A 13,471-nucleotide genomic window follows, 5' to 3' on the forward strand; every position below is an offset into this window, starting at 1 on the left:
TTTGGGTATTTGTATTCTGTGTCATGTATATGTATTATATATTTAAGATACATATTTATGTAGGTAGGTTAAGTATTCAGTGGTGTTGAAAATGTGTTTTTAGGGGAATATGGGTGAGTTTTTAGTATATTACAGAAGCATAATGGGTTTTGGGTTTATTCTGAGGGTACTGGATAGTTATATGTTCATATTTGAATGGGGTGTGTGTGTGTGTGTGTATTTGCGTGCTGGGGGTGGTTCTGTGCATTTTGACGGTACTGTGAGATATTGTGAATATGTGTGCATACATTTGAAAAGGCAGGTAACATTCTATGTTTTAATGCTTTGTGTGTTGGATTTGTGTGTATTCAGAGTAGAGGAGTTTTATCTATGCTCATGGTGTCTAGATGAGAATTTAGGTGTACATTTTTGGTGTGAAGAATTTGGAGGCAGAGAGATGACTGGGTGTATTTGAGTGTTACAAGCTATATGTATATAATCTGAGGATATGGACAGAATATTTATAGTTTTCAAGATTGAGGCTTGTATATGTTTGTATTTGGGAGTATACAGCTGTGTGTGTATTTGGATCTATGAGTATATTGTGAGTGTGTTATTCAGGCATCTGCATGTTTGAGTATGTGTAGTCTGAAGAGTGTGAATTTATTCAGGAAATGTGGTGGCTGTGTGTCCATTCTAAAGCTGTGAGTGTGTGGTCTGTGCTTCTACTGGGGGAGTATAGGGTAATTTCCTTTTTTTTTCTATTTTTATAACATTTTATGTAACTCAAAAAACAGTGTTTGTATAAAAATTCACACAAAGTTGCTAGAGAGCATACGATTTCCAAAAATGTCCTGGATTTTTCATTACATTACGTTTTTCTAAGAATGCCCGCAAGTCAATGGTAAAATGCAGACATTATGTGATATTTCATTATCTTTAGCAAAACTGTTCTCACTACTTTGTCTCCTCACAGTATTAACTCTGATACCCACTTTGTACAGAGTTTGCTAGTACTAGGATGTCACAAAACCATTAAGGCTGGATCTACAAGAGGCAAATATCTCCAAACAGCAGTAATAGCCCCTTGGCCCCCACCCCCACCTCATATATCCATACAGTCTTGTCTACACAGTCAGGCAGGGTGCAAGCTCACGACCTCCACTTAGGAGTCTCAAGATCCCCTCTTGACTGGGCAAGAAGCAAACATTTGGGGAGAATGTTGGAACCTGAGGCCATCTCTACAGTAATCCACGTGGTCATGCTATAGTGTGGTCAGGCCAGCAACTCTTACCAATTAAACAGCCAGTCCACTCACCACTAAGTAGATCCCACTGGTGGGTTGATGATTGCTGCTGATGTGGTCCTCCCTCCCCAACAACAAACATAAAGGAAAGGAAGGTTTGGGACCAACACTGTAGGGGGAGGGGCGCACTAGTGCAAATGACACCAGACACGACTTTATTCCCTGTCAAACATTTGTCATCATGTAGACACAGCCAAGGTGAACTAAAGCAGGGTTTGAACACTCAGTACATTCATGACTATCTTCATTCTTTAAAAAGTTACTAACAGAGAAACCAATGAACCCTACCACCTAGTTCACTCACCATCAAAACATGTCTGTGCTAATTTTTTAGTCCTTGGGATACAGGACCAAAAAAAAAAAAAAATCCAAAGAACAAACAAGTAAAAACCAAAGAATTTAGACAGGGAGAAGGAAAGGGATTGCCAACAGATTTCATGGAACACATTAAATTTTGAAAAAAATCAGTATTTTGTACTTCTGTTGCTTCATGTAAAAAGTTTAAAATAAAAAAAAGTGCCCACTGGAGCCACCTGTACGGATGGAGAAGTGAGGACATGATATAGACAGGGCACAGGACCTGCAGGCATTTCCTGACGACAGTCCAGAGGGACGGGAATAGTTCCCAGGATGTGTCCATTTTGCTTCACAGAAAGGGACTGTAAGATTTTGGGGGAAGACGCCCTATACGTGAAAGGTATTAAGAAAATCATCACTGAAATATGGTTTCCAAAAATTGAGCATGCTCTAGGTTACAAACAGACATATTTAATTCCTAGAACTTGTTGAACTTCTCTGACATGGGTAGATGGGAATTTCAAAAAAGTTACTAATAAATGATTGTGCTTCTAAACTTGCGAGGTCAACATTTCACCCTCTAGAAAGCAGGGCACTTCATGGCTTGGAGTCTTCTTGTTTACATCCTAGGAACCGGAACAAATTTCATGGGACGCCTCACCCCCAGCAACCAGCAGGGCAGGTGGGGGGAGAGCCACAGCTGTCTTTGGGTAAGGCATGTGTGTGTGCGTGCTGTGGGCATGTGCTGGAGATACTAAGGCATAGAGAAGGGCCCAAGCGATGAGGGAAAGTGAGTCTCCTGGCTGTTCCAGTCCTTTCTTTCCAGGCACAAAGAAGTTGAACTTAGTGTTCGTGTAGGCCCCCTTCATCTCACTTCAGCTTTTAGTAAGCAGTGTGTGTGTGCATGAGTAGCTGTGTGTGACAGAGTAAGTCCCTGTGCCTTTCTACATTTCAATAACTCGGGTTTGCAGTTTCAACAGAAATAATCGGTAAATGACACAAGAGCAAATTTACTAGTTAGATTAGCAACTTTACGTTGCTTAAAATCTGATGTTATATTTTTAAAAATGTCCCTGGGTAAAGGCAGAATTATGTCATATGGCCACTGGAACTGAAGTCCTTACCAGCTGTATGAGGAATATTCAGATTGTTTCTGTTATCTCTGCATTTTAAAGTAACAAAATACTAAGCCATTAGGTTATTGAACCCGTAATATTCCCACAGGGGTTTTATGTCTATGCCGTGTGATTCAATTAATTTTCCTGGACTCTGGTTAGACTGTTTCCTTTCCGTCTTAGGCATTTGGCCCCCAAAGTTAGGTAGGTAAAAGTGTCATTTTTAAAGATTTTACCTGTTGGGGAATTTCCTGGTTGGTGCTCCTGGAAGACATCCAGCTGGCCTGCAGGAGTCTGACATTCCCAGTCAGTGGGGCGAGAAGACATGTGTCTCCCAGAGCCGAGGGGTGGCCAGGTGGAGGACAGCAGGACTTTCTAGGGTGTCCAAGGGGGAAGTTCTGAGTGGACCCTGGGAAAGGACATGGATGCCCCATCTGAGATGACCTGTGTCCTTCCAATGCCTGGGATCCCCAAGAGGGGCTCAGACATGGGCCCACCCTGGGGAATGAGGATGTGGTGCTGCCTGGAGGAGCTAACACTGAGGTTTGGGGAAGTCACCCCACAGCTCCCAGAACCCAGAATCTCCAACAAGCAACCATATGTGGAGAGGGAGTGGGGACAGTGGAAGGACACAGCTCGAATGAAGACACTGCGGACATGTTCCATGGCTTTCTGCATTCATATCATCATCATCGAGTGTCCTCCTTTACAGAGTGAGCACATTTTACCCACATGCCTGACGGACACGTACCTGATGGAAGCCTTCCGAGGCACCAGAGCAGAAGGGAAAGCTTGCACATGGTCGCAAAGGACTTCACACTATTCCATCCCCTCTACTGCCATCCAGGAGGCCTCTTGACTCTTCCAGAATCAGATGTAAAAGACAGGGTCGGTAAAATCAGTATCCATGCCATCTGAAGCTATGATTAGCCATTGTACACCAACATGGCACCTTTATTTATTTATTATTTATTTTGGGATGGAGTTTTGCTCTTGTTGCCCAGGCTGGAGTGCAATGGTGCTTTATCGGCTCACTGCAACCTCTACCTTCCAAGTTCAAGTGATTCTCCTGTCAGGCTCCCAAGTAGCTGGGATTACAGGCACCCGCCACCAGGCCCGGCTAATTTTTGCTTGTTTTTTAGTAGAGATGGGGTTTCACCATGTTGGCCAGGCTGTTCCTGAACTCCTGACCTCAGGTCATCCACCTGCCTTGGCCTACCAAAGTGCTGGCATTACAGGCATGAGCCACTGCACCCGGCCTGAAGATGGCACTTTTTAAAAGATTTTTTTCTAAGTAAAATGGCCCCCAAAGAGCCCAGTAATTTTTTTAAGGGATTCTTTTTAATTTAAAAAAAAAATTGGATAAAAATGGAAGCTGTAAAATATGGGAAGAGGAGCAAAAGAGCTGCTGAGTTTGCATTTGAGGTTGTGAGGGGCTGGGGAGGACACGACTAGGGAGAGAGGACCCCTGCCCACTGGTCCCTGCTCTCACAGCTTACGCTCCCCACACTCAGGCTGCAGCGCCAGGGAACGCAGGACAGAGTCCCTGCTCTCACAGCTTATGCTTCCCACACTCAGGCTGCACCGCCAGGGAACGCAGGCCAGAAGTCGTAAGGACAAGCGGACAAGAGATCAAACTCAAGGCTTCTTTCTTGTGGTTGGTTGGGTGTGTACATGTGCAAGTGTAATAAGCCACACCCCACGGACATAAGGTGCCTGTCTGTGGATGCCATAGGCATGCTCCTGAGCATCGCTCAGTCTCTGGTGACCCTGAGTCTCTGGACAGGCCACGGCCTTCACTTCTCCACTTTCTTGGCTTTCTTGAGGATGTTGCATTTTTTCCTGTTATGGCAGCGGCACTGCTCGTCGATGCTGGGGATACATTCGCAGTGCCACACCTCCTCCACCTTCTCCACGGGGTAGATGGCTTCCACGTTGTGGCGGATGAGCCGCAGCTGCATAGGGTCCAGCTGCTTCTTGTTGCAAGCCCGGGAATGGTTGTACTGCAGCTGGAGGTTCTCGGTGGTGGAGGAGCCCCGTGGCAATGTTGCCCACGGAGAGGCTCTGCTGCACGATCTCGCTCACCTCATTGTCGGACAGCAGGTAGGGAGAGGGCACCGGGAAGCTGGGTGAGGGACCACCACCTCGTCCAAGGGGATCTTGCAGAAGTCCTTGCTGCTCCTCTCGGGGGCAGCGGGGGACCCTCAAACTCCTCCTCAAACCTTTTGGGGTTGACTGCATAGCTCCTCATGTCTCTGCACTCGGGCCCAACACATGGACCTTGCACCGCTGCTGGTAGGAGCGCCTCTGCTCGTGTCCCGGTGTGGGCAGTGCTTGTCCAGTTTGCCAGTGAACTCCAGGGTCCAGAAGCAGTTGTTTTTGGTGCGGAGGTAGCGTAGGTGCACATAGTGGTGAATGAACTTGTTGCAGGATGGGTCCAGCTACTTCTTGCCCAGGGAGCCACTGCAGCTGTACTGCTTGTGCAGGTGCTCATGGGTGAAGAGCTTGGGGAACAGGGGCACCAGCAGGCATGAGGCGAAGTTGCTGATGGACAGGCTGCTCTCATAGATACTGCGCAATGCTCCTTGCTGAGCAGGCAGTCAGTGCCGGGCACCTCCAAGTTGGGTTGGGGGATCTCCAATTTGTCCAAGTCGATGGGTACCAGCCAGATCTTCTTGGAGCAGTGCTGCTCGCGCTTGAAGCTATCCTCCACCTTGATTACTGAGATGTCATTGGGCAGGCTAGAGGAGTCATAGCAGTCATCGCGTGGGGGGCTCACCTTTGCTGCCCGGGTCCAGCTGCAGACCCTGGAGCTTGTCGTTGATGCGCTGGGCGCACTGCTGCAGCCAGGCCTCCTCCTGCATGTGGGGGAAGTTGACCTCCCTGTAGTTGCGGATGATTTGCAGCCTCTGCGGGTCCAGCTCCTGCTTGCCGCCGTCCCCGTGGCAGCTGTCCTGCTTGCCCAGCTTGCGGTGGTCAAAGAGCTCAGGGAAGAGCCAGTGGAGGATGAAGACGGCAAACTTGCCGGGTGAAGAGGCTTCATCCAGGAACTCGGTGAGGTCCTGCATGTCCACCACGTGGTCTGAGGCGATGGTGCTGCTCCGATCCAGAGACATGCCCTCCTCCTCTTTGTGGTCCAGGAAGTGGCCGGGGTCCACTGCTTGGCCTCAAAGAAGCTGGCGGCCTGGCCATTGGGCTGGCTGTTCTCCATCTCCCGCTGGGCCCAGAAGCGACTGAAGAAGTTACTCAGCTGGGGCAAGCACTCGGCCTGTCACACAGCCGTGTCCTTCACTGAGGGGTAGTAGACCTCCATGTAGTTGTGGATGTGCTTCTGGTGCAGTGACTCCAGCTTACGCTTGGCCTCAAAGCCACAGGCACTGCAGCCTCGGGAGAAGTCGACTGTGGCTGATGAGCTTGGGGAAGAGCTGCACCAGCAGGAAGCAGGCCAGGGCCTCGCCCGACAGGCTCTGGTCCACAATCTGCTTGAGCTACGCCGCCCGTGAACTGCTGTTGGGTGGTGGGGGTGGCTGGAATTTGGCCACCATCTCAGTGTGGTTCACCTTCAGGGAGAGCAGGTCCACTTTGCTGTGCAGCTGGGACCTGTTGGACGTGAGGGTGTTGAGCATGTAGAATATCTTCTGGATCAGGAAGTAGATGTTAGGATCACTGTTGGTGGCCGCCCCAGTGCTGCCACAGTCCTACTTCTGTGGCTCATTCAGGAGCCTAAGTGGCAAGGGGCTGTTGCTGGCATTTGCCTTCTGGAAGAGCTCATACATGTTTAGCAGGTCCCCTGAGGGAGGATTCTTCTTCTCCATGACCTTGTGCGAGATGCCATACAGAGGCTTCTTGTAGTAAGGGGTGGTGGCGTAGTTGCAGGGCTCCTCCTTGCCTGGCCACACAGAGCCCGAGCTCCTGCCCTGCCAGCCTGCTCTCCATTGCCTTGGCAGGGCAAGCTGTTCTCAGGTTCCACATGCCTTCTAGGAGTGCCTCTGGGATCAGCTGCCTCCTCTTCATGCTGGGGACGGAGTCTGGGGGCCACTGCTGACCTGCCAAGTCCTGGAGGGCAGTGAAGACGCTGTCCAGAGGGTGCTTCTCAGAAGTCCTGGAATTCATGGAGCAGCCTAGAGCAGCATCTTCGGCCTCTGTCTCCACTCTCACTTCTTAGAAGTTCTTCTACGTCTTCACTGAATTCAGTTGAGTTCATCTTCTGTTCCACTGGGACTCGAGTTCTGCACTTTGCTGGGCAGCCGGAGCCAAGTTTGGGCGCCAAGTGGTGGGGAGGGTGCAGGGCCAGGGAGTGGGGGAAGCACACAAAGGGCCTGGCCAGGGCGACTGGGGGAGGTGCCGGGGGCGGCAGACAACCAGGCGTCGTGTATTTCCCCTCTCTTTGTGAGTGTCTGTGTGCTGCGCTGTTGTGTGACGTGACAGGACTCCATGTGTCATTTCCACACAGGGACACAGGAGCCCTTGCTGCAGTGGAACTGCAAACCCTCCGCCCACACCTGCAGTCCACACCTCCCCATCAGTGGGGCACACGTGGGCTATTTCCTTCTTATTTATTTATTTTTTATTCTTTTTTTTCCTAGAGTGCTCAGCAGAATAGGTTAATTTCATCTATATGTGGGTTTTGGACATTTTAATTGTTTATTTCTAGGGTTCTTGCATATACTTGGGTTGTATATTTGTGAGTAGCATGGATATAAGTGTATTTTTAAATAGGAGTTGTTTTAGGATGCTTTGGGGGTGAAAGTATATGCATAGTTTATGATGTGATAGAGTTTAGAGGTATTGATTAAGGAAGTGTTTTATGAATTTTGTCAAATGTATTTTCTGCAATAATTGATATTTTTCCTTTAGTCTATCCATGTGGTATATTACACTGATTGATTTTCAGTGCATTGAAACCATCTTTGTTGAATGGTGTTGAACTGTCAGTACCACTGATGTTGAACCATCTTTGCTTTCCAGGAATATATCCCACTTAGTCCTGGTGGATAATCTTTTAATGCACTGTTGAATTTGGTTTGCTAGTATTTTGTTGATAATTTTTGAATCAATATTTATAAGGGATATTGTTCGCTAATGTTCTTTTCTTGCAGTGTCTTTGGCTTTGGTATCAGACAATGCTGGCTTTGTAGAGTGAGTTTGGAAGTGTTACCTCCTCTTCAATTTATTGGAACAGTTTGAGGAGGACTGATATTAATTCTTCCCTAAATGTTGGTAGAATATACCAGTAAAGTCATCTAGTCCTGGGCTTTTCTTGGTTGGAAAGTTTTTGATTACTGATTCAATCACCTGACGAGTTATAGGCTTCAGAGTTTCCATTTCTTCATGATTCAACATTGGTAGATTGTGTTTTTATAGTATTTGTCTATTTCATGTAGATATCCATTTGTTGACATACAATCATTCATAGTTCTCTCTTGTAATCTTTTTTATTTATGTGAAATCAGCAGTATCCCCTCTTTCATTTTGAATTTTAGTTGTCTTGTCTCGGGTAACGTTGCTAAAGATTTGTTAGTTTTTTTTCTTTTTTTTGAGACAGAGTCTTGCTCTGTTGCCCAGACTGGAGTGCAGTGGCATGATCTCAGCACACTGCAAACTCTGCCTCCCAGGTTCAAGCAATTCAGCCTCCCGAGTAGCTGGGACTACAGGTGCATGCCATGATGCCTGGCTAATTTTTGTATTTTTAGTAGAGATGGGATTTCACCATATTGGCCAGGCTGGTCTCGAACTCCTGACCTCAGGTGATCAACCTACCTTGGCCTCCCAAAGTGCTGGAATTACAGGTATGAGCCACTGCACCCAGCCTTTGTTTTTTGTTTGTTTGTTTTTGCTTGTTTTTTCTTTGTTTTTTTTTTTTCAAAGAACACATGATTTTGTTGATTTCCTATTTTTTAAAAAATTTTCTATTTTATTTCTCTGCCCTAATCTTTATTGTTACTTTTCTCTGCTAGCTTTGGGTTTAGTTTTTTATTGTTGTTGTTTTGTTTTATTTCTGTTTTTAGTTTTTTAAGATGTAAAGTTTCATCATTAATTTGAGATATTTCTTCTTTTCTAATCAAAGTGTTTACAGTTATACATTTCCCCTGTAACTGCTTTTGCTGACTCCCATAAATTTTGGTATATTGTATTTTCATTCAAAGATACTGTCTAATTTACCTTGCAGTTTCTTCTTTGATCCATTGTTTATTTAAGAATATGTTGTTTGAGGCTAGGTGTGGTGGCTCATGCCTGTAATTCCAGCACTTTGTGAGGCTGAGGTGGGCAGATCATCTGAGGTTAGGAGTTCAAGACCAGCCTGGCCAACATGGTGAAACCCTGTCTCTACTAAAAATACAAAAATTAGCCAGGCTGGTGGCGGGGACCTGTAATCCCAGCTACTTGTGAGGCTGAGACAGGAGAAGAACACGGGAGGCACAGGTTGCAGTGAGCCAAGATCATGCCATTGCACTCTAGCCTGGGCAACAATAGCAAAAAGTCTCAAAAAAAAAAAAGAAAAAAGGTGTTTGATTTCCACATGTATGTGGATTCTTCTGCTGTTTATTTCTAGTTTCATTACATTTTTATCAGAAAACATACTTTGTATGATTTAAATGTTTTTAAACTATTAAGACCTATTTTGCGGCCTACCATCGTCTGTCCTGGAAAATGTTCCATGTGCACTTGAGAAAAATGTGTATGTCTTCTTGGTGAGTTGATGCTTTTATCATTATACAATGTTCATGTACCTTATACCAGTTTTTGACTTAAAGTCTATTTTGTCTACTGTTGGTATAATCACCCCAGTCTCTCTCTCTCTCTCTCTCTCTCTTTTTTTTTTTTTTTGAGATGCAGTCTCGCTCTGTCGCCAGGCTGGAGTGCAGTGGCGCAATCTTGGCTACTGCAACCTCTGACTCCCTGGTTCAAGCGATTCTCCTGCCTCAGCCTCCCAAGTAGCTGGGACTACAGGCACGCACCACCACGCCCAGCTAATTTTTGTATTTTTAGTAGAGTTGAGGTTTCACTATGTTGGCCAGGTTGGTCTTAAACTCCTGACCTTAAGTGATCTGCCTGCCTTGGCCTCCCAAAGTGCTGGGTTAACAGGTGTGAACCACTGCACCTGGCATTTTTTTGGAGATGGAGCCTTGCTGTGTTGTCCAGGTTGGAGTACAGTGGCACAATTTTGGCTCACTGCAACCTCTACCTCCTGGGTTCAAGCAATTCTTGTGCCTCAGCCTCCCAGGGAGCTGGGATTACAGATGCATGCCACCATGCTCAGTTAATTTTTGTATTTTTAGTAGAGACAGGGTTTCACCATGTTGACCAGACTGATCTCGAACTCCTGACCTCAAGTGATCTGCTCGCCTCTGCCTCCCAAAGTGCTGGGATTACAGGTGTGAGCCACCATGGCTGGCCTCCTATTTGTGTCTTTAGATCTAAAGTGAGTCTCTGTAGACATCCTTTAGTTGAATCATATTTTTAAAAAATCAATTCTGCCAATTTATGTGTTTTAATTGCACAGTTTAATACATTTACATTTAAAGTAATTACTGATAGGGAAGAATTGACTATTGCCATTTGTTTTCTTTTAAGTCCTGTTGCTTTTTTTGTCCTTCATTTCCTCCATTATTGCCTTTTTGTTTAGTTGATTTTTATAATGAAATATTTTGATTTCCTTCCCATTTCCTTTTGTGTACATTCTATTGATATTATCTTTGTGGTTACTATGGGGATTACATATAGCATCCTACATGTGTAACAGTGTATTTTAAATTGATACCAGCTAATTCCAATCACAATTTAAAAACTCTACTCTTTACAAAACCACCCACCATTTTATATTATTAATGTTACAGTTACATCTTTATATATTATGTACCCATTACTATATAATTATTTTTATGCTTTTGTCTTTTAAATTATGTAGAAGAATAAAAAATGAAGTTATCAACCAAAAACTGATTTTTATATTTATCCATATATTTGCCTTTATGGGAAATCTGTATTTTTACCTGGCTTCTAGTTACTGTCTAGCATCCTTTGTTCCTTTTGAAGGATTCCCTTTAGCATTTCTTGTAGGGCAGGTCCTTCAGCTTATATCTGGAATATCTTAATTTCTTCCTCACTTTTGAAGAACAGTTTTGTTAGATATAGAATTTTTGATTGATTTTTTTTCTCAGCATTTTAATTATACCATCCCACTAACTTCTGGACTGTACAATTTCTGCTGAGAAATATGCTCATAATTTCTTTGAGGAAGTATCTTGTGCTGCTTTAACAGAATGCCTGAGACTGGGCAATTTATACTGAGTGGAAATTTACTGGCTAACAGTTGTTGAGACCAAGAAATCCAGTATCGAGGTGCTGGCAGATTGTGAGGGTCTTCTTCCGTGTCACCATGGTGACACGCATCACGTGGCAGAAGAGCAACCGGTGAGAGAGAAAGACAAAGGGAACCTGAACTTGCCATTTTCTAATGGCATTCATTCCACCAATGAGGGCAGAGCCATCATGGCCTAGTCATCGCAAAGGTTCCACATCTTAATAGCGTTACAGTGTCAACTGAATTTCAACATGAGTTTTAGAGGGAACAGACATTCAAACCGTAGCACCATGTATGTGTTAAGTTGCTTTTCCCTTATTGCTTTCAGGAGTCTCTTTTTGTCTTTCAACAATTTGTGTTTTATTGTGTATTTCTTCAGATTTTATTAAGTTTCTTGGATTTACGTGTCTATGTCTTTCCTCAAATTTGGAAAGTTTTGGGTCATTATTTCTTGAAATAATCTGCCTATCTCCTTCCCCTTTCTCTATGTCTTATCCTATTAAGACCCCCTGCCCCGTAATGCATATATTGGTCTACTTGATGGCACCCCATAAATTCCTCATGCTCTGTTCACTTTTCTTTATTCTTTATTCTTTTTGCTCCTCAGATTCAATAGGGCCTGTCTTCAGGTTCACTGATTCCTTCTTCTGCCTGTTTGAATCTGTTGATGAATTCTAATGAATTTTTCAATTCAGATGTGAGATTTTACAGCTCCAGAATTTGTTTGGTTTTTTATAGAAATTCTCTTTGTTGATATTTTCATTTTGTTCATATATCATTTTCCTGGTTTGTGGGGGTTCTTTGTGTTTTTCTTTTGCTCTTTAAGCATATTTAAGACAGTGGTTTTAAAGTCTTTGCTAGTAAGTCTGATGCCTTTTATCTTCAGGAACAACTTTTAGAGGGTTATTTTGTGCCTGTGAGTGGGTCACGTTTTCTTGTTTCTTGTGACCTTTAGTTGAAGACTGGCAGTTGAAAAAACAGCCACCTCTGTCTTTATAGACTGGCTCTGTATAGGGGAAGACCTTCGGGTATAAGCTCATCATGAACACTTAAAGTCTTCTCAGGTCTCTTCTGGTCATACGTCTTCCCTGTGAGAGTGCCTTTCTCCAGTCCACCTTATACCCAGCTGCTTTTCATGACTTCATTTCTGTGAGTGTCAACCCTGCCTCTTCCCAGGGTCTTAGCAGTTCTACTGTATTTCTCAATCACTAATCTCTTGCCCCAGGCATCTGCAGGTCTGTAGTCCCCCTGAAGTTTTCGTAAGTTATATTTCACAGCTTTGTCCAGTCTGAGGTGTGCTTCATTTGGCCATCTGAGCTCTCAGTTGGGTGACACAGAGATTAATCAGGCAATCCCTGGACAGATTAGACTGCTGCAAATTTGGCCTGCCCTGCTCTCTCTGCTCAGTTGCCCCATAGGGTAACTGGGGACTGGGTTGCTGCTTCCCCCAGACCATACTGTACAGTTCCAGGGAAGGGGTAGGGCAAGTGCAAATTAAAATGCCATGAACTTTTTTTACTGTTTTGAATGTAACTTTTTATTGATGGGGCTTTTGCTTGGTTACTGTAATCTTTACTGATTTCAAGGGCTCCTATAAGGCTATTTTAGTCAATATTTACTTGTTTATTCTACATTTATATGGGGGATTTCTGGGCTTGCTAGTCTTGCATCTTGCTGACATTACTCCTCTAACCCTCCTATTTTAAGATCAGTGCATTAGCAGCCTTAATTTTATCTGAAACTAGTTCCTTTCTGCCACGTAACCTAACATTTTGACAGGTTCTGGGAATTAGGACACAGACATTTTTTCCAGACATGAGTAAACTTAATGTAGTATCTTGAATGGGATCCTGGAACAGAAAAAGAACATTAGGGAAAAGCTAATGAAATTTTAATAAGATACGGAGTTTAGCTAATAGTAAACTGTAATAGTACCAATATTGGTTCATTAGCTATGACTAATGTACATTGGTAATGTAAGATGTAAACAACAGCAGACATAGGATGGAGAGTATATGGGAACAATCTGTACTGTCTTTGTTTCTAAAATTAAAAATGTATTTAAAAGAAAAGAGTAGCTATAATATATAATAAAACTGTGTAGTACTTTTGGACTGAGGTAGAGTACTCAAAGAAGGACAAGCTTGAAAGAGGGACCCCTCCCCAAGTCTGAGGTTCAGACCTCATTGGAGAAGGCATAGTTGCAACCCACTGGGAGGTAGAGACATTTGCTGATTTTCCCAGGTGAGTTGGCCCTCAGTTGCTTTGGGCAGGCAGGAAGCAACTTTGGGGTGCAGGAAACCTGGCATGCAGGTTTTCAGAGTGAGGAGGGTGCCAGTGGCAACCCTCTGCGGTGCAGGTGGGGTGCAGGTGAGCAAAGGAAGTGGGTGCATGAGTGGGACTGGAGGAAAAGAGAGTTCTGTGTCTGTGTCCAGAGGGCAAGAGACATGCCAGGCTCTGAGGTCATTG

The 13,471-nt window shown here is 44.5% G+C and overlaps 1 pseudogene; it reads right to left on the minus strand.

Annotated features, from left to right (window-relative positions):
* Positions 1-4,493: 4,493 nt before the first annotated feature.
* Positions 4,494-6,901, minus strand: LOC100424233 (BEN domain-containing protein 3 pseudogene; annotated as a pseudogene).
* Between the last annotated feature and the right edge of the window lie 6,570 nt (positions 6,902-13,471).

Source organism: Macaca mulatta, chromosome 15 (genome assembly GCF_049350105.2).
Source record: "Macaca mulatta isolate MMU2019108-1 chromosome 15, T2T-MMU8v2.0, whole genome shotgun sequence".
Lineage (NCBI taxonomy): Eukaryota > Metazoa > Chordata > Mammalia > Primates > Cercopithecidae > Macaca > Macaca mulatta.